The sequence below is a fragment of the Crocodylus porosus genome, unplaced genomic scaffold (genome assembly GCF_001723895.1).
Source record: "Crocodylus porosus isolate Cpor-Errol unplaced genomic scaffold, CroPor_comp1, whole genome shotgun sequence".
NCBI lineage: Eukaryota > Metazoa > Chordata > Crocodylia > Crocodylidae > Crocodylus > Crocodylus porosus.
Genome location: NW_017728886.1, coordinates 73,850,783 through 73,878,276, shown reverse-complemented (window position 1 = coordinate 73,878,276; position 27,494 = coordinate 73,850,783). Strand labels below are relative to the sequence as shown.

The following is a 27,494-nucleotide window of genomic DNA, read 5'->3' as shown; positions in this document are numbered from 1 at the left end:
TGCCCTCTGTTGCCATCACAGAATTAGAAAGAAAATACTGTGCAGTTAGCATGGAGTCATAGCTTATTTCACTCATGTGAAAGCTCCTACTTTGTGGCCCACTCCTTTCTCTCACCTTCAGGTCTTTCACACAAAGCCAACAGCTTTAAACACCATCTTTAGTTCATCTAATTCTACCTTCGTTTGATTAGCTATAGCGAGACACAAAATTTATTAACATGATAGAAAACAGGTCTGTGGCTTGTCTGGTAACTCTGTGATGGATGAGAGTGGGATCTGTGTGTGATATTCAGCTAAGGGAGGGAGGAACTACCATTAATATTGTTTTCAGTTTATTAGGCCAGGGGGGTGGGGAGAACAGATCACTTCTCAACGCTCAGTGTGTGGAACAATTATTAATTACAGTCTGAGGAATGGCTGGTGTTTGCATTTGCCTGCCAGACTTCAGAAAAATGTGCATTATATAAAAGGATATGGAAGGCCCAGTAAAAGAGTAAAAGGATAGTAATAAGTATACTGGTATTTAATAAAATAAGACCCTTATCCTGCTCCCCCAACAAAACCTTCATTCAGAACTTCAATGGACATTTTTTAGAAATGGGTTGAGCTCCCTTCCCCATATAGATCTGTGCTTCTCTGCCCTGCAGGTTCCAGCCAGAAATTTTCAAAACACCATAGCTTTTAGTGAGCTTTTGAGCTTAATGTACCAGCTATACGATATTTGGAGTGTCATCAAGACACCAGGGTGTGCCAGATATTTTAAGTTTTACCATTCAAGTCTGATCCCAGACCAAAGATGTAAACCAATGTCTATGTCTCCAGCACTGGAACTCAGTGTGTTTTTTCTTTTCAGTTGAATATTTTCTATATACATCTTTTAAGTCAGCTTAGCTTTTAAGTGCTTGGGGTAGGAACAGTCTCTTTCCTCGACCCTGTCAAGCATTGATCATTCAAACAGCATTTTGCTTTTAGCAATTAAGATTTGGAAAGGAAAGGTGTTATTCCCCGCATCAGAAGGAGATGGCAGGCAAAGATCATTTCCAGGTTTTGTTTTCGTTTTTTTGAACCATGGACATTCAAAATATGAAATAGGAAGCAAAACTAGAAAAAAGGAACGTAACTCCATTTCTTCAGTAGATTGAAGAAGGTGCATGTGATGCCATGCTAGAAATGGCAAAGATTATGTTTAATATGCTACACCTTTAAATTTTAAACAAAGCTTCTTATTGTAGAGCTCATGAACCAGAAGAAGCATAGGGCAGAGATGAGATATTCTGGACCCTTGGAACAATACAGGTGTTTGCTTAATGAGAGCTGCCTGTGGGAGTAGTAGAAGGTGCTTGTACATCTGTGACAGTCTTGCATGCGGCTGGGAAGTGTGTTCATACTTGACAGTTTCTGATTGAATTGATTCCAGTTTATCTGTTATAAGGCATCGGTCATGTTACTCTAGTATATAATCTGTAAACGGTTGTTAGTTACATTGGCTCTCTCCCCTCCCCCACCTTTCCATGACCATCCGCCATCCCCCCCCTTCCACCCCCAAATCAGCGGAGGAGTGGAGTGCGAGAGAGACAGCTGACACACCTCTGCAAGAATGCTAAGGCGTCTTCACGACGGCTGCACAAAGACTTGCACTATTTTCTTCACATGATATATGAGAAAGATTTAAAGGTATTTATTGGCTCAAAGTGACCCATCTCTCTGAGCTGCTGAGGTGGGGGGGAAGTAGGGAAGAAAAAGCCATAGACCAGACTCCTTAATGATATTCTAGAACAGTCTGTCATTTCAGTTTATGTGCCTGCATCGACAGCCTAGGGACAGCGCCACTGTAGTCTGATTGTATGCGGCTGCAAGGAGCCTGCTGCATAGGGAGCTGATTAATAGATGCAGAAAGATTCAGACCAGTGATTTGTCACTTGATTTTGCTAGTAATTTCTCTAAACAATGAACAGGCAATCTTGTAATGGGCCATAGATTTCTAAGATGAAAGCCAAATGAAAGGCAACTCGTTACAGGGGGCGGGGGGGTGTATGTATGTGTTTGTGTGCATGCATGTGTTCGTGCATGCACATGCATGTGTACCTGTTCTCTGACAGACTGTAAAATGGAGGTGGCAGGATTCAGTTATTCATTATATGGCTATAAAGAGAGATGTGATTAGAAAATATTAGGAAACTATATTAAAATGTTTTATATATAATTTTTTTAAATATTTTTCTAATTTTTAGGGGGGATAGAGAAAGTAGCCTTGCTGAACAGAGGTACAGAAAGGGGCATCTAAGTGGCTTATTCGTGTTAATAGTTTATTTCTTTAAAATCTTTTATTCTTCCAAGCTTAACAAGTGTTGAATAGGTTTTTTAAAATATTTTTGAAAGTTTAAAAAATGAAAGAAAAGTGAAACTGTGCGCCTATAATCATACTATTTTAGAGCCTTTTGCAAAGACCGAATGATAACCTATTGTAATTTTATTTTACAAAAGTCTGATATTATTGAACAGAAAAAAAATTGTTATCAAGATACTAAGGTGCACTGAGGCCTTGCTCATCTACATGCAAATGTTGGTAAAAATGGAAATTGTATAAGCCATAGTTAGAATTGTTTAAGCTGTTGGTTTACTACTGTGCTCTGTTGTTGTAAACTCAAGAGTAAGTTACCCAGGGTGTTCTCTGACAAGCAATATTCATTTCTTTTGAATACTACATGCTATCAATATTAGACCGGAAACTCCAGACCTGTAAAACAGGTTGTAGGAACAGAAAAAGTGAGTGAGCTCTGTAATGAATCTGTTGTCTTCCTCCTGCTGCTGCTTCTACTGCCATACAGAAGAAAAGAATCGGACTTCTCTCACTACTGTATGCAGTAAAATTCTTTGTAGTACTCTTTTAAATTCAGATATACAGTGTTACCCAAGATTAAATATGGTCTGTGTAACCAGCATATGTTTGGGTTAAACATGTCTATGGGACTGTTATACTATCATGGAAAACAGCAGGCTGCCACAATATAAATGTTAGAGAGCTCACCACACGTTGTGCAGTAAAACTGCTAGATCTAAAACAATAGTAGTGTTCAGATTGGATCCTAGTAATTTTTTAACACTACTTGCATTATTAAATGAATGTTCATTTGGTGTTCTGCATTTGATTCTGTCTGCTTGCTGGTTTGATTGCTTTTCGTCAGTAGAAAGTCAACTTCCTCTCTCAAGTCTATCCTTTATTACATGGAAGATTCACCAGTTCTTTTCCTTTTTCTTCCAGTTATTTTAAAATCAATTTTTCCTACCCCAAACTTTAGATGTTTCTATAATTGGTAGAGAAAAATCTGACCAGTGAAAATATCCTTATACTGAAGAGTTATGATGTGATATATGAAGGGAAAAAAATTCTCATTGGCAAATTGGACAGAGTGTAAGCACAACGGAGTCGGACCAAGTTAAGCAAAGTTTTGTTTCTGGAACTTAGTGCTTCTTAGCAAGACGCAGTCAAGCATTTCCTACAGCTAAAGACATTTGCAAGATTAGAGTGTTTATGGTGTTTAGAGGCTCTTTTAGGGAAAGAGATTCAAACAAAACAAAATAATCCTTTGACCCTCTCCCTGAGGAGACTAAGACCTTTTTTCTATTGTTGCATCTAAAAAAATCCTGTATTAACTGTCAACATTTACTGCAAAAGAAAATTTCCAAGAGTGAATGTGCTCATAAAAAAAACCATCTCACTGTGTGTGTATATATATATACATAGTATGTGCCGGCCTTTATTAAAGGATCAGCTGATTATTATTCTGATACCAGCTTTTATTTTCTTCTCCCACTCCCTCTCCCTCTGAAAGGCTGCATACAAATATAGTAATCGATCGAGAGGAGATGTTCTGCCTTTACGAGATTAATTACAAACATAGGGATGCTGTGTCGTCTAGCCTGTATGTATGATTGATCTTGTAGGAGGAAATGCAATAGGAAACTAATGCTTCCTTTTATCCAGTAAGCAAAGTTCAAAGATGTTTACATTCTGCTAGGTAAGCACAGCTGTCTAAAGACGCCAAGATGGATGGACTGTTCTGTCAGCACAAATTTACGCCAAGGTAACACACCAAGCTGTCTCTGTGGACCTCGCTCCAGCCACACGACTGTAGGGTCAGAATTGCTAATTTAGCAAATAGCTTAATTATTCCATATTTTAATTAGCAATAAGATGCGTGCAAAGCCGATACAGTGTAAGTGGCTGGTAAATGGATTGTATTTGTTAATTATGATCAGGACTTAGAGGCAGAGAAAAAGGGATTGCTTATGCCATTTTCAAGCAGTCATTGCAATACAACATTTCGAAACATCCCATTTTCTTAAAATGGGCTTTTTGTGACACTAAGGAGCCATCCATTGTCTGTTATCTAAAATTAGGTTCATGCAGAGTGAGGCTCTGGGAGCAGCTGCACAAGGTACAGCGCACAATTACATATGTGTGTGTGTGTAGATAGATAGATATGGATATCTATATCTAGATAGATAGATATGTATGTATATATCTATATAGCTATACCTATAAAATATATAAAGGATGGAAACATTAGTTTTGGATCAGGCTGGATGCAGACAGGCTCGCTTCATTTCTGGGTATATGGCGGTACTGCTATTAACTGTGCCAAAGGTGAAAGATCCAGCCAGAGACTCAGCCCACTTCTTCCCAGGATTTTAAGTGAGAGGCATCACTGTGTTGCACTCTGTTTAACACCTGTCACATCTGGGAAGGTCTTTTAAGTACATACGTAAATTGTTTATATTAACTTGGCAGAGCACAGAGCCTCCACTGAGGATCCACATTCTCAGGAGCAAAAACATAAGAAAAAAGGAGGGAGAGTGGAGCATGCGCTGTAATGGTTTAAGAAACATCCCTTACCTGAGAGATTTCAGGCATTCAGCTCTTTCTGCATGTTTGTGCAAACTCCTGGCACTGAGGGTAGGAAAGGATTCCATAGTATGTGCAACGCTATGTATATTGAGCTTAAAGGAGGAAAAAGGCTTTTCTCTCCATTCGAATAATTAGAATGATTAGTATGATAAATACCATTTGACCAGGATGGGGGAAATAGAGTTGCCTTTGATCATTCCTAGCTACCTAGGTGACATATGTTAGTTAAGATCAGAATTTTCCTATTCTTTTCTTCCCTCTTAAAGATATTGAATAGTCTGTGTTCTTGATACAGGAATTGACAAATGATATTGTATAATGGCTGTATTAGAGCAGCTGTAAGGATTGGGGTAGATTCTTTTTTTTTTTTCTTTTTTTTTAACATACAAATCCTGTCTGATAAACATGGATTCATTTACTGTTTAGCAATCAGTTTACCAGGCTTGACAAAGGTTATTGCAAGAATTGATGTTCCTCTTCTAATAATTAATGTTAATGAGTCCACTAAACAGTAAACAAGACAACAAAGAACTGTTAATGAGACAGCCTTTACTCATTTGTTTAATCTTTTAGTAAGATAATGGGTGATAAATATATTGCTGTTCAGCCATATTCAAGCCCTTAATGTGTGGAGAGTGCTTTAAAAAAAGATTTGAACTGATTTTTTACATTTGCATTTAGTATATTCAGCTGACTGAGTAGGTGGGGCATCTGAAAGAGTTTGGAGACTTATATAATTAAGTGCCTTGACATTCTGTGTCTGAAGGACATTGGCAGATGTCCAAATACTATGTTCTGCTCTCAAACCATTTAATTGAAACCACATAAAAAAAAAAGATCTTGGCAAAAACCTTATGTGAGGGTTTTTTACTATTGGATTGACCAGACAGGGCAACAAAGCTGATAAAACAGGATTAGCAAAATTGTATTGTTGGATATTATATGCTGTGTGACATGTACTACAGCAAAGGAATTTGGCAGGATTAACCTGCAAGGGATAAAGATGTAACAGACAAGAGGGCTGAATTAATAGACTGCCGTGACCAAGCAGGAAAATATATTTGCATGGAATATTAACAACACTAACAAACTTTTGGCCAATGGAGATCCAGTTGCTATCCTTAGTCCTGCAGTTATCCAGTCTGCATAACGTATTTTATCACAAGTAACTTTAATGTTGAAAAACATGTAATGGTTTAGGGTTCAGGCTATCCATGATTTGGGGAGTTAAGCGGGGAGGGTGGGAGAGGAATTTCCTAAATCATGGACAGGTTTTCTACATTTATTACAAAGTGGGAAGAGACTCATACATCTTCTGCTAAAGACTAGGGGCATGTGTAGATGAAATGGGGGCCCCAAATTGAAGCGGTGGGTTTTAAAAAACACTGCTTCAATTTAGGGCTGATTAAACCCCCGTGTCATGCACACACCCCGCTGACTTATGTGCCTCTCCGGCACGGAGGGGAGAGGGAGCTGCTGGTGGGCAGACCTGTCCCTGGGCTGCAGAATGGGGATTGTGGGGGCAGGGCTGGAACTTCCTTCTTTGGCAACTGCAGGCCTCCCCCAGGCGGTACCTGCCTGCAGGCACCCAGATCAGGTGGTCCTGGGGGGGCACCACAGCCACAGAGGGAAGCACTGGGTCCCCGCACAGCTCAGGCAGGCAGGCTGGCTTCAGAGGGGGGTGGGGGTAGGAGATGAGATCAGGCTCACCACTTTTCTTGGATGGAGCTGCTTTCCTGGGCTGCTGCCAGGCTGCCTGCAGGGCTTCCTGCAGAGCAGTAGAGCTGCACAGAGCCCGGTGCTTCACCCTGTGCCTACAGGGGCAGCAAACTAAAACTCCTTTGAGGAGTGTCCCAAGTCATTTAAAGCGGATTACACCGCCAAATTTCCTACAGCAGCTGGAATTAATGCACAATACACTGCTGAGGTGTGCAAACAGTGACACCATTAAAGCAGTGCAAAAGCATTTAGCCCACTTTAAAGTGTCATGCACACACACCTCTTGTTTCGTCTACACACGGCCAATCCCCCTCTCATTAAGACCTGTGTAAATCCAGAGTAACTCTGCTGTCTTCACAGTGTTTTTCTGCTGAGCTACTGCAATAAAGGCCAGATGCATACTTTGAATGGTGTAAGCTCAGCAAAAATGGTGTAAGCTCAGCTATGTAGTACATGCTATTTGTACATTTAAATATACCTAAATCTGTTGTGATCATAATTTTATTTAAATTTTAAAAGAATACAGTGCTGAGGATGGGGAGAGTCAAGGCCATAACTCCCAGCAGTAAAGATCTGAATAAATTCAGAGGAAGGTGGGAAGAGAAAAAAATAGGAAGATTTAGGATTTGACTAGTGAGGGGATAAAGAGCTAAGAATATTACACCCCTTCTCACATGCCTTAGGTAAAGGGAAAGTGTTAGACTAAGTGCAATTCATTTCTCCATAGTAGGATACAGTACTTATTTCTCTACAAAAAGGACTTGTTCCAGAGAGCAAAAACATGTACAATAGGCTGATTTAGAAAAAAAAATGTAATATACTTAGTGCAAATTTTATGAGTGGTTTCAGGAGAATATAAACAACCTTGAAAAGGTACACATAGCATTTGTATTTCTTTTCCCACCTGCAATAACAGCAAGAGACTTTAGTTCTCCCATGGAACAGAGAACATACAAAAAGTCTTTGGCATTATTCTGCGTATGACACAATGTGCTTCATCAGTTGGGTTCTGTTGAATGCCACAACACGCAGTGAAAAATCTCTCCAGGAAAACTATTCACCTTCTTCCAGTGCCATCATGTCACTTATTGATCACCTGTTAATCAATACAACCTGAAATATGAATTCTGCTTTCAGGCCCTATTTTGGGTGAGTGAAGCTTGAATATAGATATTAGTAAACTATAAATACTTTGGGGGGTTTTCCCCAATGTGGCCTGATCTATTAAATTCTAGAAAATTGCCTTTAAATAAAAGTTTTGTTAATATAGCATGAGATTTCTCACTTGTACACACATTCAGATTTCCTATAGCAACTACGCCATATAATTTGTCTCTTTGGAGTATTCTGCAATCTTTTATTTGGTAATAGGTTTACTGCTTAGGAACAAAATTTGTGTTGGAGAAGACTGAGCGATTTTGTGATGTTTCCTTTGTAATTAAAATATGGAGATCTATTCTCTTCATGGAAGAAGCGTTTTGCCACCCGCTTGAAAAATTTCAGGAGGTCTGCTAGCAGTTAGCATTGTTCATTGTAGCTGTGTTGGTCTAAGGACACAGACAGACAAGGTTCTTTGGGCAGATGTGATATCTTTTATTAAACCAACCAAATAGTTGGAAAAATTGTTCTTTGCACACTCAAGTCAAGAATTACAATTGGTGCCCCCAGAAGAATAGTTTACGCTCTCAGGTTGTCATGCCAATAATAGCATACATATGAACTGCTGAGCAGCACTGGCCACAGAAAAGCCCCATCACAAACCTATCTGAGTAGATGCAGTTGCCAAGAGAACTTCTTTTCAGATAACAGGTATTGTAGGGATCACTTGGGCTAGGGAGACATTACACATAAACCAGTTTAAGTGATCAGAAACTGATTTAAACCTGTAACAGAAGAGATGTTCAGTGTACATAAACCAGTTTGAAAATGGCTGAAACCTGTTTGGGATAAACCTGGTTGAATGTAGTATCAGACTTAACTGATTTGGGTCAAACCGGTTTATGCAATGTCTGTCCCAGACCCCTTGTTGTTTTAAGATAAACCAGACTCTCCCATAGATTCATAGATGTAGGGTCAGAAGGGACCTTGTAGATCTTTTAGTCTGACCCCCTGCCTGGGCAGGAGAAAAACTGGGCTCAAATGACCCCAGCTAGGTAAACAGCAAGCCTCCTCTTAAAGACCCCCAAGATAAGAGCCAGCAACACTTCCCTTGTAAGTTGGTGCCAGATCCTAGCCACCCTGACTGTGAAGTAGTGCCTTCTAATGTCTAGTCTAAACGTACTCTTTAATGACTTATGGCTGTTATTCCTTGTTACTCCAGGAGGTGCTCGGGGGAACAAGGTCTTTCTCAATTCCCGGTGGCCCCCCCCCAGTAAGTTTACAGACAGGCACCAGGTCACCACTCAGTCTTCTCTTGCAAAGGCTGAACGGGTTAAGGTCCCATAGCCTCTCCTCAAAGGGTCTGCCCTGCTGTCCCTGGATCATGTGAGTGGCCCTCCTTTGGACCCTCTCAATGCTGTCCACATCCCTCCTGAAGTACAGTGCCTAGAACTGGACGCAGTACTCCAACTGCAGCCTGACCAGTGTTGCACGGAGGAGGAGGATCACCTCCTTGGTTGTGATGCATCTGTGGATGTACAACCAAGTATGGTTAGCCCTATTGACCATGTTCTTGCATTGTCGGCCCATGTCCATCCTGGAGTCAGCAATGACTCCAAGGTCTCTTTCTGCCACTGTGCTTTCGAGAAGGGAGTTCCCCAGCCTATAGGTATGCTGCTGGTTCCTACTGCCCAAGTGCATCACCCTGCACTTGTCAGTATTGAATCCCATCCTGTTTTCATTTGCCCACCCCTGTAATCTGTCTAGGTCCCATTGTAATCTGTCCTTCCCTTCTGGTGTGCCCACCACCTCACCCCAAATCTTGGTGTCATATACGAATTTAAACAGGGTGCTTTTCACCTCATCGTCCAAGTCACTAATAAAGAAATCGAACAGTGTGGGCCCAGGGACCGAGCCCTGGGGGACTCCACAGCCCACTTCCCTCCAGGTCAAATATGACCCATCCACCACCACTCTGGGTGCAACCCCTCAGCCAATTTGCAATCGTCTGACTGTGTAGGCATCAGTGCCACAGTCACCTAACTTTTTAATGAGAATGGGGTGGGAAACAGTGTCAAAGGCCTTCCTGAAGTCCAGAAACACTACATCCACTGCAACTACATCCCCAACATCCTGGCATGTTCTCTGGGCTGGGTGGGGCTTTCTGCCCCACAGCAGAGCTTGCCCCCTCCCTTCTGCTCCCTGGCCAGAGCTCCAGCAGAGATTTGCAGGCACAGAGCATCTACCTGGCTTCTCCCCACCAAGCAGGGATTATTCCCCCCACCCTCTGTCTTATACAGACACCTCAGCATTAGCTAGCAGACCACTTGCTAGCTACACTCCATGCTGTGGGAGAAGACCAAGGCAGACAGGCTTTTTGGAGCTAATCAACAGGTAGCTTAATGAGCTTCCTTGGAAAAGCTGTTTATGAAGAGCTCCATTAGTTAATGGAGAAAGGTCTTGTTTTCTTAATGGGTTGATAAACACTGAGTTAGGGGTAATAAACATTCCTGGCTGGGCTGCTTTGGCGGGGGGCGGGGAATAATAAGAGCATCCTGTGGGGAGCCTGGCCACGCCCTCCTCAGCTCAGCACTATAGATGGGATTGGAGGGCTGCTCTAGTGCCCCCCCCCTAGCTTCTATCCTGAGCCACTACAGGCATGTGCCTGCATTTCTGGAATGAAAAGGGAATGTTTATCCACCTTCAAATCAGTTCAGGCTTTGCAGGTTAGACTAACCTGCAAAGATTGAATCAATTCAGGCTCAGGCTTTTTGAATGTCAGTCTGTAGCCATAATGTCCAGTAGGGTTTTAACAAGATTTTGGCACTTCTGACACAGGGTTGAATGTGCTCATCAGCTTCTGCAGGTAAATATAGAACAGGGAGCAGGCAAGGGAAGAAGAACTGCATCCTGCTTTTCTCATTCTCTGCAACTCTCTCTGTGGAGGGCAGTATTTGGAGAAGGAGCAGAATTGCGGCGTAGTTGTACTGCTTGATGCTACACCAACATATACAGCTAAATCCTAGGAGTGAACCCAAAGAGGAACTAAAACTGCTTTATGTAGCATAAGAACGTAAGAGCTGCTATCCTAGATCATACCACAGGTTCATCTAGCCCAGTATTCTGTATCTCAGTGGCACAGAGCAGATGCTATGGGGAAGAGGATTTATGCAGAACTTGGCAAGACTCACTTGGCCCCTTATGATTTCCAGCATTTAGAGACTTAGGGAGTCCTAATTTTGAGGCTGCCTCCCTGTTATCATGTTTAACATACCCATTCCATAATACCCACCTTGGAGAAACATGCAGTCCTAAACATGCATCTCTAAAAGATGCTGGCTTGAAAAGAGTGAAAACTAATGGTAATGTAACTGTTGAAGCAGCCATGGTATTAGGAGGGATAAGCCCCAGAAGACTTTGTCCTGAGAGAGAAGACTCCCTCTGTGAACATTAAGCAGGCTGTTCTGGGTTACATCCCCTACCTGCTGCTTTCTGTCTGAGAGAAGAATAAAGGAAAGAAAAAACCTTGTCTAATGCAAACCACAACAAGCCAGCTTTACACAATTACCTGTGTTGTGCTACATTTAATTTATGTTTTAAAATAAGTATTAAAACATGAACATTGCATTAGTTTCTCATTTTTATTACAAAAATATTTCTTAACATTTTATAATGTTTAAACAATCAGGCAGTGATTATAGAGCTAGCTGTATTAGATGATCTAACACTATTTCTTTGTTTTCCAGCTTGTAACAGTGAGGAGCACAGACAGACCACATGAGCAGCTTGGAAAGAGCATCCTGTTGAAGACGTGGTGTGGAGACCCAGCTGTGTCAGTCTGGATGGTACAGTGCTGCAGCTGGTGTTGTGAATCAGGCCGTCACCGATCAGAGAACGGCTACTTCACAACACCAGGGTTGCACCCTACCACAGTCAACTGGGAACCTGGAGAAAAGAAGATTTTCGATGCACAGACATCAGCAAATGTATCCTTAGTTGCTAACCCGAGGCCCAGATCCACAAGGGTATTTAGACACCTAACTTCCATTGGAATCAGTGGGATTTAGGTACCTAAATAGGGGATAGGCACTGAAGTACATTTTTTTTCGATCTGGCCATAAGTCCCTAAAGGTAGCCTGTCTTGCAGTGTAGGGTCTTTGTTCAGCAGGCATGTAAGAGCTACTGTAAGATGAACTGCCAATAAATTGTTATTTTAATATTAAGATATAGGTTGTTCTTATTAAACCATTCAAAACATGAGGATAAATACCCCCAGCCCTGTTGTTCAGTATAAACTGTGGTAATTGTGGTCCTTGCTTATGAATTATCCCTAATTATAGGCACAGTTCCATCTAGTTATCTAACCAACTGTTCTCTGTAATTTTACTGTATTTACTGTGAAAGAAATCAAACTTTTTGGACAATGATAAAGCAATTTAAGGCATGATGTGAATGAATAAAAGCAGTACCATTTAATAACAGGATTATTGTCTAATGCAAGTACCATGTGGGGCTGACTGTTGTAGTCAAAGTAGAGAAAAACTTTTGAATTTCAAAAAACAAATAACAAGTTCATAAGTGAATGAAGAGCATACACAATCAAGCTAGTCTGTGAGTTGCCTTGTCACTAGAGAGCAATGTATTTGAAGTCATGGGACAGGTTATCACTGAGGCCCATATTTTTCCTACATGTTTTTCCTCTTACTATAAATTTAAATGCTGTTTCTTTAATCAGTTTGGAGCTCTGTTGTCAACCAATCTCTCAGACTCAAAAGGGAATTTTTATTGGTGATTGTTTTTTTCCTCTGTCCTTAGTAAGACTGGCCTCAGATCCTCCTATACTAAAGAAGCTTTTGACTTTTGGACATAAAATATTAAGGCATAAATTTGGAAAATTTAAAATGTAGAAAAAAAAGCAGGATTCTCAAAGTATTCTAAGCCCAGCGCATACGTGGTAATAAAATTGCCCAGATTCTCTGCTCGTTCCAATGAAGTCAGTGGAACTCGGTTTACAGAACTGGAGGCCTGGCTTTTACATGCTGCTTTGCGTGTCCTCTGTGAGGAAAAAAACAAGGGTTTTTTTTGCCTGTTTGTTTCTTTCTGAATGATGAAAAATCCTGAAAGGTTTCTCTCAAAAATATTGAGGGTAAGAAGAGTGGGGGTTTGCCTTTTTTCTTTGCATTAAACATTCAGACCTTCCCCATCCTGGGAAACACTTGTGATTTCAGTGCTATTGAAATTAGTTTTAATTACTCAGCCTGTTATGATTTCCTATCTAAAGTGTATGTCATTTGTTGTTCATGCCTGTTTAGCTCTAATGCCTAAAGAATGCACATTAAGATAGGTGTTTTTTAAAAAGCGTGGACAGTACTCCTGTCTTTTTCTTCCGAGGTATAAGAGCTCCAAAGAGTTTATTAGGAACTCCATTATTCTTCCACTAAATCCAGACTTGACATTGCTAGTATTTTAAAATGAAACATCAGGAGGAGGACAAATTTTGAAAACAAGCAAACTATCAAATACGTAGCAGGCTAGAAAGAATGAATCACCTCACATCACCTCCCTCCACCCCCACCAAAAAAAAAGATTCAAGGACACAACCATACATTTTGAAAATCCTCTGTAGTTCACCTGAAATGTTTCAAAAGCAATACAAGGGAAAAGTTTATTTTTCAGATCAGTATTTAAAATGACACATATTATGTTCTGAACACAATCTTAACTTGACGTAATCAATTATATCATTACATATTGAATGCTTGTATTGCACAAGCAAAATAAAGCCAAAGAGTAAGTGAAGAAAAATAGAACAAACTAAGGTAGGAATCTCAGAAGCAGTTGGTGCTGGCCTAACTCATCTTGTTGAAGCCAGTGAAGATATTACTTAGATAAAAACAGTGAGGCCAAAGCTGAGTGCTTCTGGAAATCCTGCCTTGGGTACGCTTCTGCCAGAAGAGTAAGAGTGGGGTTAGTACAGAAGCATAAATTACCAGGTCTGTGCTCTGATGGCAACATTCGCTCGCTGCCTGCACCAACAGCTGCTGTTCTCATGCCCCTTTCTAAGTGGGCACTGGAGGCTGGTGCCCCCCTTACACCACTGGGTTAGTAACATGGAGCCAACCAAATCCAGGAGGAATGGAATGTGGCCTGTGGAAATCAGGTCTCAGCTGTAAGTCAACAAGGGAGAGGGAGTGCAAAGATCCAAAGGCCTTAGGAAGGATGGACAAGCTGACATAGCCTAAAACCCTACAGTAACATCACCACTATTTCTCCCACAGCTCTGCTCCCTGCACCCCATAAATAAGCCCTGTTTTATAATCAGGCAACACTTGATATGAATGCAACCCACTGTGTCCTATTGACATAACCCCAAATTTCCATCCTGGCCAAATTTCTATAACCAAAGGCATTAAAATGATGACTCCAAGATATACAGTAAATTCATCCTTTACAATAGATCAGGGAACAAAAACTATGACAAAGCTAGTGCAAGAGCAGGTAGCAGCGTACACATTGACTAGATGAGGATTCATGAGAAACGAATCATTTATAACTTTACACCCAATTAAGGACAAAGCTAACCAGTATTCTCACTGTATATCATTGTGTAGTAATATGCTTGCTCCACACTTTGTCTGACATTACAGTGATTGTTTCATAGAATAAAATACTCAATTTTTTTCCGCATTTTTAAATCCCCTATAAAACACTGGTGCAACAATTCCCACAACCAGCTCTTAATACATAGATTTAAACACCCTGGCATCTTCTGTTATGAACTGAAGCCCTGGCTAATCCATTTGATTCCTGTCTGTAAGCATTTATAAATTTTAAAATCAGGTAATACTAACATTCACTGAGAGATTAATATCCCTGTATTTCTCTAGATACGTTATGCAAATGACTTCCATGATCCTTTTTTTTCAGTTCTTTGTATTAAAGAACTTATCAGGAGCATCATACTTCAGCTGTGACCTTTGGAGATCTAACTGTACCACATTTCCAACTTTGATCCATCACACTTTTACCTAGGTTAGTGTGATTTCCTCAGAAATTATTATATACTATAATGGAGGGGGTTGCTACTGAAGAAAAATCAAACACTTAGCTTGTCACTGAAGAGCTGAAACATAACGTGCTCAGTATGTGTTTCCCCTGTTGCCAATCTTGTCCTGCTTAGCATACAATGGAAAGAAGTTCTTTTAGTCCCATCAAGCTATTCAAGTACTTCAAGTATCAGTTAGTATGCTAAAATAAAAGTTGAATACACAGGAAAAACAATTAAACACAGATTTTAAAACCATGCGACAGTTACTCTTAAACAAGCACCTACAGCTCTTATTAATATTGATGGGGATCTGTGCCTGCTCAACTTATCCAAATCTCTCCCCAAAAGCTCTCTTCTCCTGATTCAGCACCAAGGAGCAGAGGAACCCCAAATTATTGGGATTGTTAGAAAATATGGGTCCTACCGCTTTTCATACCTGTACTCTTCTCTGGGTAATTGTAGCTACTCCTAAAATCTCTCAGAATCATTGAAAGGATTAATTTATTAATCTTCAAAAACACCTTAAAATTGGTGGTGGAAAAGCACTACAGGAATGCAAAGTATTTAATATAGAACTAAAATATTGTACTATCATCTCGTGATTTCTTAAGAGGTCTGAATAAAAAGGTATTTATTATATTTAAACAGTTTTTTTCTTTCACTCCTAAATCCTTGAAATGCAAATCTGATCATTTTATTTTCTCCACGGATCAATACGTATCATTGCTCTTCTTCAGTGACTTTGAATAGATGCCTTCATTTCCTTGCTTGTTTGCTATCAGTGCATAAAACATGCCAGAGAGCAGGATTCTTGTAATTGTCTCGCTTTTCCCAGCACACAAGAGCCAAACTGACAGGCAGACAACAAGCACAAGCACAGCTCACATCATATGTTTGTGCACAGCCTAGTCTGTTGTTGTGGGGTTACTTATGGAAAGTGGCATTAATTGATATTTTTCTCTTTAAGTGGACCTGAATTTCTATTGTTGCAAATAAAAATGGTATGAAATGTAAAATGACATTTCAGACAGTATTTAGGAGCAGAATTTTGTACTCAGGAGCCTTGCCCAAGTCCTTATTTCAATTCTAGAAAAGTATCTTGTCAGGAGGAAAAATAATGTGGAAACAATCTTCAGTCATCTTAACACAGTGAGCAAAAGGTGACATTGAGAAAAACAGCTTTTTGTTCACAACTAGTTTTAAAAGGCAAAGAAGGATTTTGATAGAAAGGCTGATCAGATTAAATAGCCTGTGAAACCCCCATTTATTTATTCTGACACATGTTCCCAGTGTGTGGTACTTTAAAATCACTTATGTATGACTTCTCCTTTGTGCAGTGCGCAGCACAAAGACAACCTTTGGCAAAGAACGGTGGGAAAAAAGGAGGCCATGTAGTAGGAAATAAAGTTAGGGATGATGCTCTGACCATGAAGCCCATCTGCTTCACTCAACACTTCCTAAAAGACCCTGCCAACAACCTATCACATCAATTAAAAGCATAAAGCAATGTTAAAAAAAACCCAGAGAGCAAGCGTTTCACAAGCAAAGCAGGTGCTTTCTATAACTCTGTGCTCATACAGCTAATATCCCAAAATGAGCAATTATCTCAATTTGGGAGAAACAGGTGTGGGGTGCAGATCCCTGGAGACCCTTTGGGGACAGAATTCATGTCCGGGTCAGATCATAATTTACATACAATTCTAATTTATATCTAACTTCACTGCTAGATTATCACCATACAACTTGGCTTGCATGATTAATGTACTGCAGTAGCAATCATATACAGTATGTATACACAAGGTGAGAAGCATACATAAATATATGTACATGAATGATCCCTGCAGGTCCAGTTCTCAACTGTACAGTGAGACATGCTCTAGCGCTCATCTGCTGTGCAGGGCAATCACATTTTAAGCAGCAAGAAAAAAAATCACAAAGGTATTGCAAGTTGTCATCCTCTTCACTGTTGATCTCAACAATGCTGTCAAAACAGAAAAATGTCCAGAGAACATACAACTACATTATAAATCACTGAAAAGGCCAATAATTATTTAGCCACAGGACAGGTTTTCTTTTCAGCTAAGACATATTGAGGTTTAGGAATAAATAAAAACCCAGTAGATGGAAGTTGCAATAATACTTATTTGTCAAATAGCTGGTGCCTCTATTCTTAACATGATTGGCTGCATGTGTTTCAATAATGAGATCTTACACTGCATTTGATCACAGATTTTGATCCTTAGACATGCATGCATCGTGTATCTGCCACTTGATTGGCCCATGCTGCCACTGCAGCGCTATCACCATTGTTGTGTACAAGCCAGTCCCTGCAGGACTTGCTGACAGCTTACCAGCTAAGTGGGCTACCAGAAAGCCAGCTGGTCTCCCTCCCTCCCTCCCTCCTGGAGGAGAGAAGGGAGAGCAGAATACTGTGGGATGCTAAGGGTGTCTCTCAAACCTCTGCACTGTTAGATTTGTCATGGAAAAGCTTCCTATGACAGCAACATTTTCCTTGTGGATCCACCATTTTTGTGACAGCTCACACATTTTCTTAGTAAGACAAAACTGCAAGAACATGTGGATGCTCATTTTTTGTCACCCTAAAACAAAAGCATATATGTAGAGCCATTGTTAGGGCACACTGATATGTGGTACAATTGCCCTTCCCTGGTGCTGCACACTCTTCCAGGAGAAACTTAAGATTTTTTAAAATTTGCATGAGATGGATACAGAAGATGATCTTGCACATATCTATTATTGGCAAAACATTTACTAGAATCAGAGAAATAGGGCTTGAAGGGACCTCTACAGGTCATCTAATTCAGTTGCCTGCCTGATCCCTATCCAAACCATCCCATACAAATCCATTGTATCCCCTTAGCAAAACCATACAGTCAACCCTGACGAAGCTACAAGACAGTATCCTAACCTTCCACAGGTAAAGGAGAAAGACCACAGTGGCCAATATCCAGCTGCTCCAAGTTTGTTAAAATACAGTCAAGAGCTCCAAAGAGGCCCCAACCCCCCGCAAAGTCCAGACCAAAATGCCTTCCTGACCCCAGTTTTCCTCGGTAAACTGACATGGAAATAGTGAGACATAGTTCATGTAAAACAGCCATTAACCGATTTAAGACTTAATGGGGGCAATAACCCCTGTTGGACTACAGTCTATTAAAAATGGAGCTTATCTAGGCAACACAAGAGCTTCCATGTGACACTTCCCCTATATGATTAATCATTCTTACCCCTATCACCCAGAAGCATCAACTGTGACCATAATGTGTTTACATGTAGGAAGAGTTACCTATTTATAGAGTCCCTTTACCTGAAAAGCTTACCTTCCAATAGGAAAACCACACAGGTGGGTAGGCAGGTAGAAGGATTCCCTGCCTCTGGCTGGTCTCTCGGAGTGACAGGGAATCAAATCAGTTTTGAGGTGAATTTTAGGAGGCCAAATAGTAAAGCCTATGCGTAGGGGATTCTGACCACCAAAGCATTAGGCACCAGGGTACAAACCTTCTCACTGAGTCACTATAAAGGGCAAGATGGACTATCCCCAGGTAAAGCACAGTGCTGCTTTACGGCTTTACTCCTCAATTAATAAAAAGAGGGAAGAAGTCTTTTGGAAAAGACATGACCTTCTTCACATGACAAGTGTCCATATTTGTAGCAGACTGGCAAAAGGAAAAGAGCCTGCATACTGATAACTTATAAGGGTTATACATGACTATTTTTTTTTAATTTAAAAATACTAGTTACCATAGTAACAGTCACATGAGCTGATACTCATTCTAACTCTAGAGATGTATTACAGAAAACTCTCTTGGAATAAAAATACCATTGTGTCACAGGAACTTTTGTACTTTATCAGTATGCTTCTCTGGAGGTTGGAGGGGAGGGAACTGGCTTATATAAGCTTGCTATATTTTCTCCTTTACTGTAATTCATTAGGTCTAATTTATTATTTTATTGTTCCATGCAAAGAATTTTTTCTTGCTCCGCCTAGCTTCCAAATAGTGGGTGCTGCTATGGTGATTAGTTGGTTGGTTGCAACTCATAATTGCTCATTAGTAGAGAGAAAAAGGTATCTTTTCCCCTGGCCTATTTTTCATCCAATCACTTTTTGTTGGTCTAAAACCAGGAGCATGTCTGTGTCACGACATTCATAGGGCTACATTATTGCAAAAACTTTCCAATTCATTTCATTGCTAGGGTAACTACATGTTGTTCAAGTTTGGAGTTGGGAATTCCAGTGTAGTGGTTACCTTACCTGCAAGGTTAAAGAAGCAAAACTACTGATTGGCCAAAGTCATGTTGAAGTAACAGGCTTACTTCATCTTCCCCGGGAGATGAGCATCTTGTCAGCAAAAAGTAACTCAGAAATCCCCTTAAACATGTGGAGCTACATTAAGAGGTTCCAGAGGAGCAGGAGGAAGATGTTCTCAAACCAAAGCCTTATTTTTAGAGCATACAGAGACAGAGAGAGAGAGTTCACCCTCTCTCCTAGTATATTCAAAGGAGCTTTACAAACAGCTAAGAACTTGCACCCAGGAGATGACCATCTAGTTTGGACATGGATAAAGCACAGCAGGGGGCAGGAATACCTGTCTTCTGGGAGCTGGTATGAGACAAGAAGTGTAAGGTAGATTGCAGTGATAATTGCAGGAAATGTGTTTTGTGGAAAGGGTTGAAAGAGGGAAATGACAAAGGACTGTTTGGCTAAGAAGTGAGAGTGAAGAGAGTAAAGGGGAAATATCAAAAGATCTTTAAGATCTGAACAGAGAAACAAGATGGATCAAACTGGGCAGAGATGAGAGGGGGAGTGTAAAGAGCAATGGTCATCACACTCCAGCTCCACCTACAAAATGAGGCTTCCCATCCCTGTGGCATTAACAAGAAATACCACTTACAATACACTATGCAGATACATCACACAGGTACTGCAGATCTCTCTAGCCTTGACTAACTCCTTAGTTTTGTTCAGCTGTATAGATGGCTTGGCCAAATTAAGGCATACCTAAAATAAGATCTTGCCCAGGACCCTAGATCCTGGAGTCATTCAATGAGATTTGTAACTAAACTTCCTTTAAAAAGTTTGAGAAAGGGGAAAATGTGAATGAAGCAGTGATGTCTGCCTCAGCCTGTTCACAGCCTTCCACAGAGGGAAACACAGCATACATTGAAGCCTGAGAGGAAGCTACTTGGGTCCACAGCCTAGGGTTAGTCAGTGGTGATGACTGGGGAGACCACTGAGTTTGTCTGAACTGGATTCGCTTTGCCCCTTTTAGTGGGACACGGTACATCTGGACTTTTGCCTCTATGGTCAGCTTAGTTCAGGCAAGGGTTATGCTGGTATTGTAAAACAAAGCAGCCTTGCTAATAAAAATCATAAACTGAGGTGAAGAGGAAACAGGATGGTAGCAAGCATCGTTCTGTGGAGGGTGAAGGAAGGAGATAAACCCTCCCCCATCTACTTTTCCAAGAACATAAATCCCAACTAACTGGCACCTTCCAAGTCCACAGGAGATCTGGTTCAGTCCAGTCCCAAATATGTCAGTGAAACAAAGATATTTAAATAAAATCAATCAGAGACTGTTTATTAAAATATTAAAATAATTTTATTAGACTAAGTTTATAAGAATATCAGAAATAAAGGGCACAGGCTGGAGGGAAATTTGGAGAGCTGAGGAAACTCAAGAAAACCTGCTGCCAAGTTTGTGCACCACCTTCCCTTTCAAGGCTCCCCAGCCAGTATAGAGATAAGAATCTGTGTTTCGCTGGCATGGGTAGCCAAAAAGACTTGGAAATAACTGTTTGTTTCTGTGTCTTGAGCTGCATGCAATAAAAGGTTGGGCTGTAGACCTGCCTTTTGCCTTTTTTTTTTTATCAGTAGTCAACTTGCACTTTTACCTGTAATTCAGATAACACAGTATGTGTGGAATATTGGCAAATGCTGCTAGTTACATTGTGGGCCTAATTGTCACCCAGTAAGTAGCCACTTGGCTCTCCGTTGTCAGGAGGACTGTGACTCAAAAGCTGGTGTATGAGGCTTGGTAAATGTTTCCTGGCACTAGTTAATGCAGTCTTCAAGCTGTTCAAGATTTATGCAGGGGCCACCTGGCATCAAGGGAGGTTGTGAACCCTCTCGCCTAACATACTCCATGTTTAGGACACAGGTAAAAATGTGAAGCCAGTTGTTCACTGAATTCCCAGAAAGCCCTTTCTCCAGCCATCTCTGTCACAGAAAGAGAGCGACACCTTAAACAAACGCATCACTGTCTGTTCAGTTTTGTTCCACCAGTTACAGAGTTTAGCAAAATGCAGCCTCTCCCTTTGAGTATCTACTTGTAAATAGAATCATGGCTGTCCTGTCTAATCACATGGCTGGACTAAGCCAATTCGGGGCCTGCCATATGACGTACACTAGGTAACCTTCCGCAACAAACATGTTTCAAACCCGAAATGAACCAGTTTAATTCTGCATAAAAAGGATCATGAGAGATGAAGGGAGATGAAATTTTGCTTCCAGGTTGAGCACAAGTTTGGAGTCCCTTGCATCTCACAACTGAAGCTGATCAGAAAATGATTGTTTTTCCCTGTGCAATGTCTAGACAAATAGGCATCTTTTTCCATTTCCATGGAAAAGAGTTCCACATTTGGTGGATTTTCATTAACAAAGAAAAAAAAAAAAGTTGCTGCTGCCCATTCAACAATTGAAAGCCTTTTATTTAAAACTGAAAAGCTACAGGTTTTTATTATTATTTTTAGCAGAAAACTAAACAAGAAATGGGTTGTTTTTCACAAAAACATGTATTTATTTGAAAAAAAAAAATCCCATCTACTGAATAGAAAGGTAATGGAAAATGCCAGCTCTACCTGCCAACGCTATTCACAATCTCTGACAGCCTTGCAAGGAGGACAGGTGACAGGTTTCAACCTTAGGAAAATTATGCAGATCTATTTTTTCCCCACGTGAACCCAGGTTGCAGTTCACCAGTCTCAATACTTCTGCCCTGGCTTAAGCTGCTTTAAATTACTGCCCCACAAAGGCTGTAGACTCAGCCTGGGTTCTTGGCTGAGTTTAGCCTTAACCCCTGGGTTATCAGGGTAGAGGTTGGAAGCAAGGTTTTCCTTTAAGGTGAGCTCTCACTTGCCTACTTTGCTGTATGAAGGCAGTTGAAATTCAGATTATGGTGTTAGTGCTCCAGTAACATCTGACAATTCCTTGGGATTCCAACCCTTCTACCTATTCAATTCTAACTGGTCTCCTATGCACTAGAAACTACTTTCTGGTTTATGCACTGTGTTGCCATTCCATATACCTTTCTGCATAGCTCAGCTAATTATCACCAGACAGTATCCAGGAGATCCTACATGCTGCTATCTGGCAAGGGACTCATACTGGGGTTCTGGTCAGTCTGGAAATACATCAAGGAACAGGATTGGGACACCCAGAGCAAGTCTAACAACCTCACATTTACCTTTTCTTTAACTACAGAGACTCTGACCAGGTTACAGCACCACTCCACATACAGAGCCCAGATCCTGCATGACAGATTTTTGAGACAGAAGGGTATTGGGACAGAGTGGGGCCAGTGGTGGCATGGAAGGAGACCCCCAGCCCTAGAGGGAACAGAGGAACAGGAACAGAAAATGCCATGTGGACACATGTCCTAGGGAGGTCCCATATCCTGAATTTTTTTCAGACATTTTTTCAGATGTCTAGAAAGCAAATCAGAGAAGAGACATTAGAGTGTGTAAAAGACTACTGCCATCTCTATTGCTGCTGAAGGAGAAAATGCAGAATAAGCAAGAGGGTTTTTCAGGCTATGGTTAACAAAGTAATGGTTATGGAGGATTTTGCCTGTTATGAGAAGGCTTCAGTAGAAGAGGTCTCTATGATCACCCTTCTACACAATCCCTACCCTGTGTGACCCACAATGGATTTCCAAGCAGGAGGGGAAAACGTTGAACTTCCAAATAGTGATTTGTATAAGCTATGTTTGTGCTGCTCACTGCCAAAATAATTTTTGAAAGCTGGGATGATACTCTTGGCAAGCTGTAAGTGAACATATACTGCTCTATGTTTATAACTGGGTCATAATGGTATGCTGCTGTATTGGTACTAACATTAAAACCGTTTTGTCTCAGGCACCCTGTCTTACAAGCAGGATGCAGTATTTGACCAGTCAAATAAAGTTTGGCCAATTGACCAGTCAAATATTGGTCAAAACTTGTAAAAAATTGCCAATGGGTCCAAATAATACACAGAAAAAGCACAAATTTCCATTAAGAAATGTGTCAAAAAATCATATTTCTGTTAAGAAAACTACACGAAAGTAGGGGTAAGGTTTTTTTGGGGTGGAGATGATGCTTAGTTTGGGGGTTTTATTGTAAAATTGCTATAATCTTTGGCCAGTCAAAAATATTTAGTCAACTGACTGGTCAATTGACAATATTTGACCAGTCAGTTGACCAGTCAATTGACTGGCTTGCCAGCCCTACTTAAAAATTACAGGGACTCGGGTAATTAGAAAAGTTCCTTGGCAAGAGCAAGATTTGGCCTGCTGTTAGGCGGTTGGGTGGACGATGTGTGCACAAAGGTAATCCTGGTACTAGCAAACTTCTGCATTCCAGGTCAGATTTCTGTAAATTTCTCTGAATTTTCCTTGCTCCCAGCCAGTAATGCTTGAGAAAGTCTGTACAAGAGAAAATCAAGGTGGCTGGTGTGATTCCTGAAAGAGGCAAAGGTCTAGCAGCCACCTATTAAGCTTCTTCTCCCTGGAAAAGTTGCTTTCCTCTTACAAATAGGGGTTTTCAGATGTTTAATGTCCTCCAAAGCTTGGTGTGACTGACTTTGCTACCTTCCCACACAACCAGACACCAACAATTTAAAATTTTAACCAAGGTAAATCTAAAATACTAACATGGGTGGGCAATCCAATGAGGTGAAATAAAGGTGTGCCAGGCAGATAGAAGTATCATCTCTTGCTTTATGCAGAACAGACACAGTCATACACACTTTCATTGCCTTACTAAAACCTTCCGGTTCATATGGACTGAGACAGTCATCCAGGCCTATTGGTGTGAGGACCATGATCCAGAAGTGTCGGGGTGGGCAAAGGCAGAGACAGGTCCAGAAGAGGTGCAGTGACGTGGCTGCACCTCCCTTTTGGGATGGATCGCAACATGGGAACCATCAGAGACTTTTCTAAGCCCTTAAAGGAGGTGAAATCCCCCCTCCCTTTTTTTGCCCTCTCTCCCCTTGTCACCTGCTGCTGTTGTTTTCCCTGTTGTCTCAGAAGGGAAAAGCACCAGAAAACACCAGAGCTGTTCCTGGCACCAGAGCAGTTCCTGGCTGCCCAAGCCAAACTGCATTACAAAGAGAGTGGCAGTGTGGAGCAGCGGGAAGGAGGTGGGTTAATTCCCTTCACCATGCCTGTTTCTGAGGAACGGGGCTGGGGGGGGGACACTACTCTCCTGCCCCTTTGCTGCTGCTGTCTTCATCCCCAGCCTAGTTGGGCTGGGCAGAAACAGCTCTGGTGTTTCCCCTTCCTCCAGAACAGCAGGAAAAGCAACACCAGCAGGCAGGGGAGATGAGAGGCAGGAGGGTAAAGGAAGAGGAGGGGGGATTTTTACTTCCTAGGGACTTTCATAGATTTCATAGACATGAGGGCTGGAAGGGACCTCACAAGATCACCAGGTCCAGCCCCCTGCCCAAAGGGCAGGAAGTCAGCTGGGGTCAGATGACCTCAGCAAGATAAGCACCCAAATGCACCTTGAATGTGTCCAGAGTAGGTGCTTACAACACTTCTGGGGAGCGTCCATTCCAGACTCTGGAAGCTCAGATGGTAATTTTTTCCTTATGTCCAGTCTAAAATGATTGTCCAGTAGTTTGTGGCCGTTGGACCTTGTCTTCGCTGGGGGAGCCCTGGTGAACAGATGTTCTCCCAGATCCTGATGTACACCCCAATATACTTATAGACTGCCACCAAGTCCCCCCATAACCTACGCTTTTCCAAGCTGAAGAGTCCCAGACTTAAAATTTAAGTTCCTAGTGATTCCCAAGGGTGATCTGCCTGCATCAGTGGGGGTGGAGGAGGCTGGGACCTAGGAGTGCAGCCACCTTTACAGTGTAGGTGGTTACCCCTGCACCACTCTTTGGAAAAACATAGATCTACCCTGGGGGAGGAGGGAGGGAATTTTTTTTAATGACCTTGCTAATGACACCTAAGCAGTGTCTTTGGACACAGGATGAACCAGTTCCTGATGCAGAAGAAAGGAAAGGAAGAGGAGTGAAAGGGGAAAAAAAAGGAGCTTGATAAAGAGAGAGAGGATCAAATTTAAGCAGTTGCTTAACCTGATGACCACCAAACTCTAGACTTTCAGCTTGGACCCGTCTCTGGCTGACTACCACTTTTCCACATCCAACTGCCAAGGCACCCACTGGATAATTTTACATTGGAGAGCTAGCTCAACATTGCCTTCAGTGGATGTGTGCATGGGTGATGTTCCTTAATCAATCTACCCACGCAGCTGCAGAGTGAGGAGAACAGGAGCACTGCTGAGCTCCACTTCCACTGCCAGTGAGGTTTCACTGCTTAGTGTCACCATTCAGTTTGCAAGGCAGACAGCACTTTCCAGTTTTGTTGCTATGTGCAGACTTTGCTTACTGGTAGCTGGGACACACATAGTGCCTTATAAATATAGTTGGGGTGGATATGGGTTGTGGCCCCCTGGAATGTTCCTGTCAGTTTATTAACTTATAAAAGCTTGGTTAAAAGCATGATTAAATCAGTGCTTCATTAATATTTGATTGTAGAGAGAAAAAATCATAAGTACTCCCCTAATCAGAAAGTGCAATTTTCTAGTTCTATACCTGAGTACTAGGGGGTTAAGTAGATGTAGCCTGCAGTGAGCAGAGATTTTAGTTGCCATGTGCTCAGGTATCATGTGTTGATTGTGACCAAAACCAAGTAGAAAGTACGAGATAACATTTATTTTCATTTGGATTCACTTAAAAAGACCGCCCGCGAATCAGAAGCAAAATTCCAACAGGCCAGAAATTTAAACCTGCTGCTGCTTAGAAAAACTTCCAGTTGCTAATTGTTATGAAACTGCTGCTTACCAAAAGAAGCTACAAATGAAATCATGCCAAATTATGAAGTGAGCCCAACCACCGTTGGCATCCCATGAATTATCCAGCCCTACCTTATCATGAGAGACTTATCTGAAAACCCATTTAATAAAAGTTTGCACATAAGTAGGGACCTACCAAATTTGCAATTTTGTGATTTTCATGGAAACCACAAATTTGGTAGGTTCCCTGTGAACAAGCCAAGTTCCTGCAAAAAAGTGTGGGGGCTGCAAAAAAAGTGGGAAAATGGCCAGCAAGCCAAGAGGAAAAAAAAGGAGCTGCAAACAGAGGTGGGAAGCCCAGGTGGGAAAGTGAGGAGTGGGGGAGAGATTTGAATGGTGCTCCCCTCACACACACACTTCTGATTGGCCAAGGGTCCCAGAAATCTCACCCCTCCCCAGAGATTGACAGATAGCCATCTGTCAATCTCTGGGGAGTAGATGGACTTCCAAGCCATGGGGGAAGGGGAGCGGTCCCTACTCATAGGAAATACAAAGAAGGAATTAACATCAAAGCCTATAGATGCCCTACTAGGCTTCAAATGTCTGTATTCCTTAACAAGAAACACCACAGAAACATTATCTAAGCCACAATCACTTACCTTAGTACAAATGGGCAGCTTACTCTAATATTCAAAAAGGAGTCCTGTTGTGTCTCGATACCACTCTGTGATGTCAGTTGGAATGATCCCATTCAACTAAAATAAAAGCAATCCCTGTTGCTTTAACCAATTTTGAAGAAATTATTTTTGAGTAAAGGGAACTTGAGAAGACTGGTTATCACGGAGATTATGCTTTAGCAACTCAATCATCCACAGCCAAATAGGTAAGCATAGGCAAGCTCAGATGCAGGAAAACAGACTGAGATTGAGTAAAATCATCTGGACAATTTATTTCCTAGCCAAGCCAGAACATCCTGCTATGTAGCCATAGGGTGATGGTGCAATTTAAGAAAATTTGAAGAGTGAGGCTGTTAGAAATTTTAACAAATAATGTAGCTCTGAGGACTTCCAGGTATGCTACAAGTAATGCTACTATAGAAGCAATATAAACAAAACTACACAAAATGAATTCATTCAAGAAATGGCCAAATGCATCCTGCAAGCTATATGAATTAGAGCTGTTGAAAGTCAATTTCACAGTGACGTTCAAAAATGGAGATTTCAAAAACCAAGCAGCTTGCTTTCATTAGTCAATGTATTTGTGGTGAAACAACCAGGGAACACTTTATTGGTTTCAGTGGTTTTACTCAAGAAAATTACAAGAATCCTATGCAGAACCAAAGCTCAGTGAAGACAGACAATGGTGCAAATGACAAGGTGGCATAGATTTCTCAGATAAAGAACAGATGGTGGTGCCAGCATGTCAAGCAGGCGGGTAAGTGCCACAGCTATAATAATAAAAAAATGTCATCAAGTTTGTCAGACTCCATTCTTGATGCAAGGAATGGCAAAGTTGTGATGAAAGAAGGTGAAGGAATTTTCCTCCTCAGTGAGAAGTCATGTAGCTCTAGACCATCATTTAAGAAAGACTGACAGAAAAAGGAAATTTGCGCAACTGTGTGAAAAAAATTCTCTTCAAATA

General features: G+C 41.2%; 2 long non-coding RNA genes across 2 annotated transcripts in view; one reads left to right on the top strand and one right to left on the bottom strand.

Annotated features, from left to right (window-relative positions):
* Positions 1 to 15,419, top strand: part of LOC109311042 — a 47,881-nt gene extending 32,462 nt beyond the window's left edge. The window contains exon 2 of the long non-coding RNA XR_002101386.1: positions 11,473 to 15,419. This is a non-coding gene — a long non-coding RNA (uncharacterized LOC109311042). The remainder of the gene's footprint in view (positions 1 to 11,472) is intronic.
* LOC109311028 overlaps positions 1 to 27,494 on the bottom strand; it is a 100,029-nt gene that overhangs the window by 48,825 nt on the left and 23,710 nt on the right. The gene's annotated exons all lie outside the window — the stretch shown is intronic.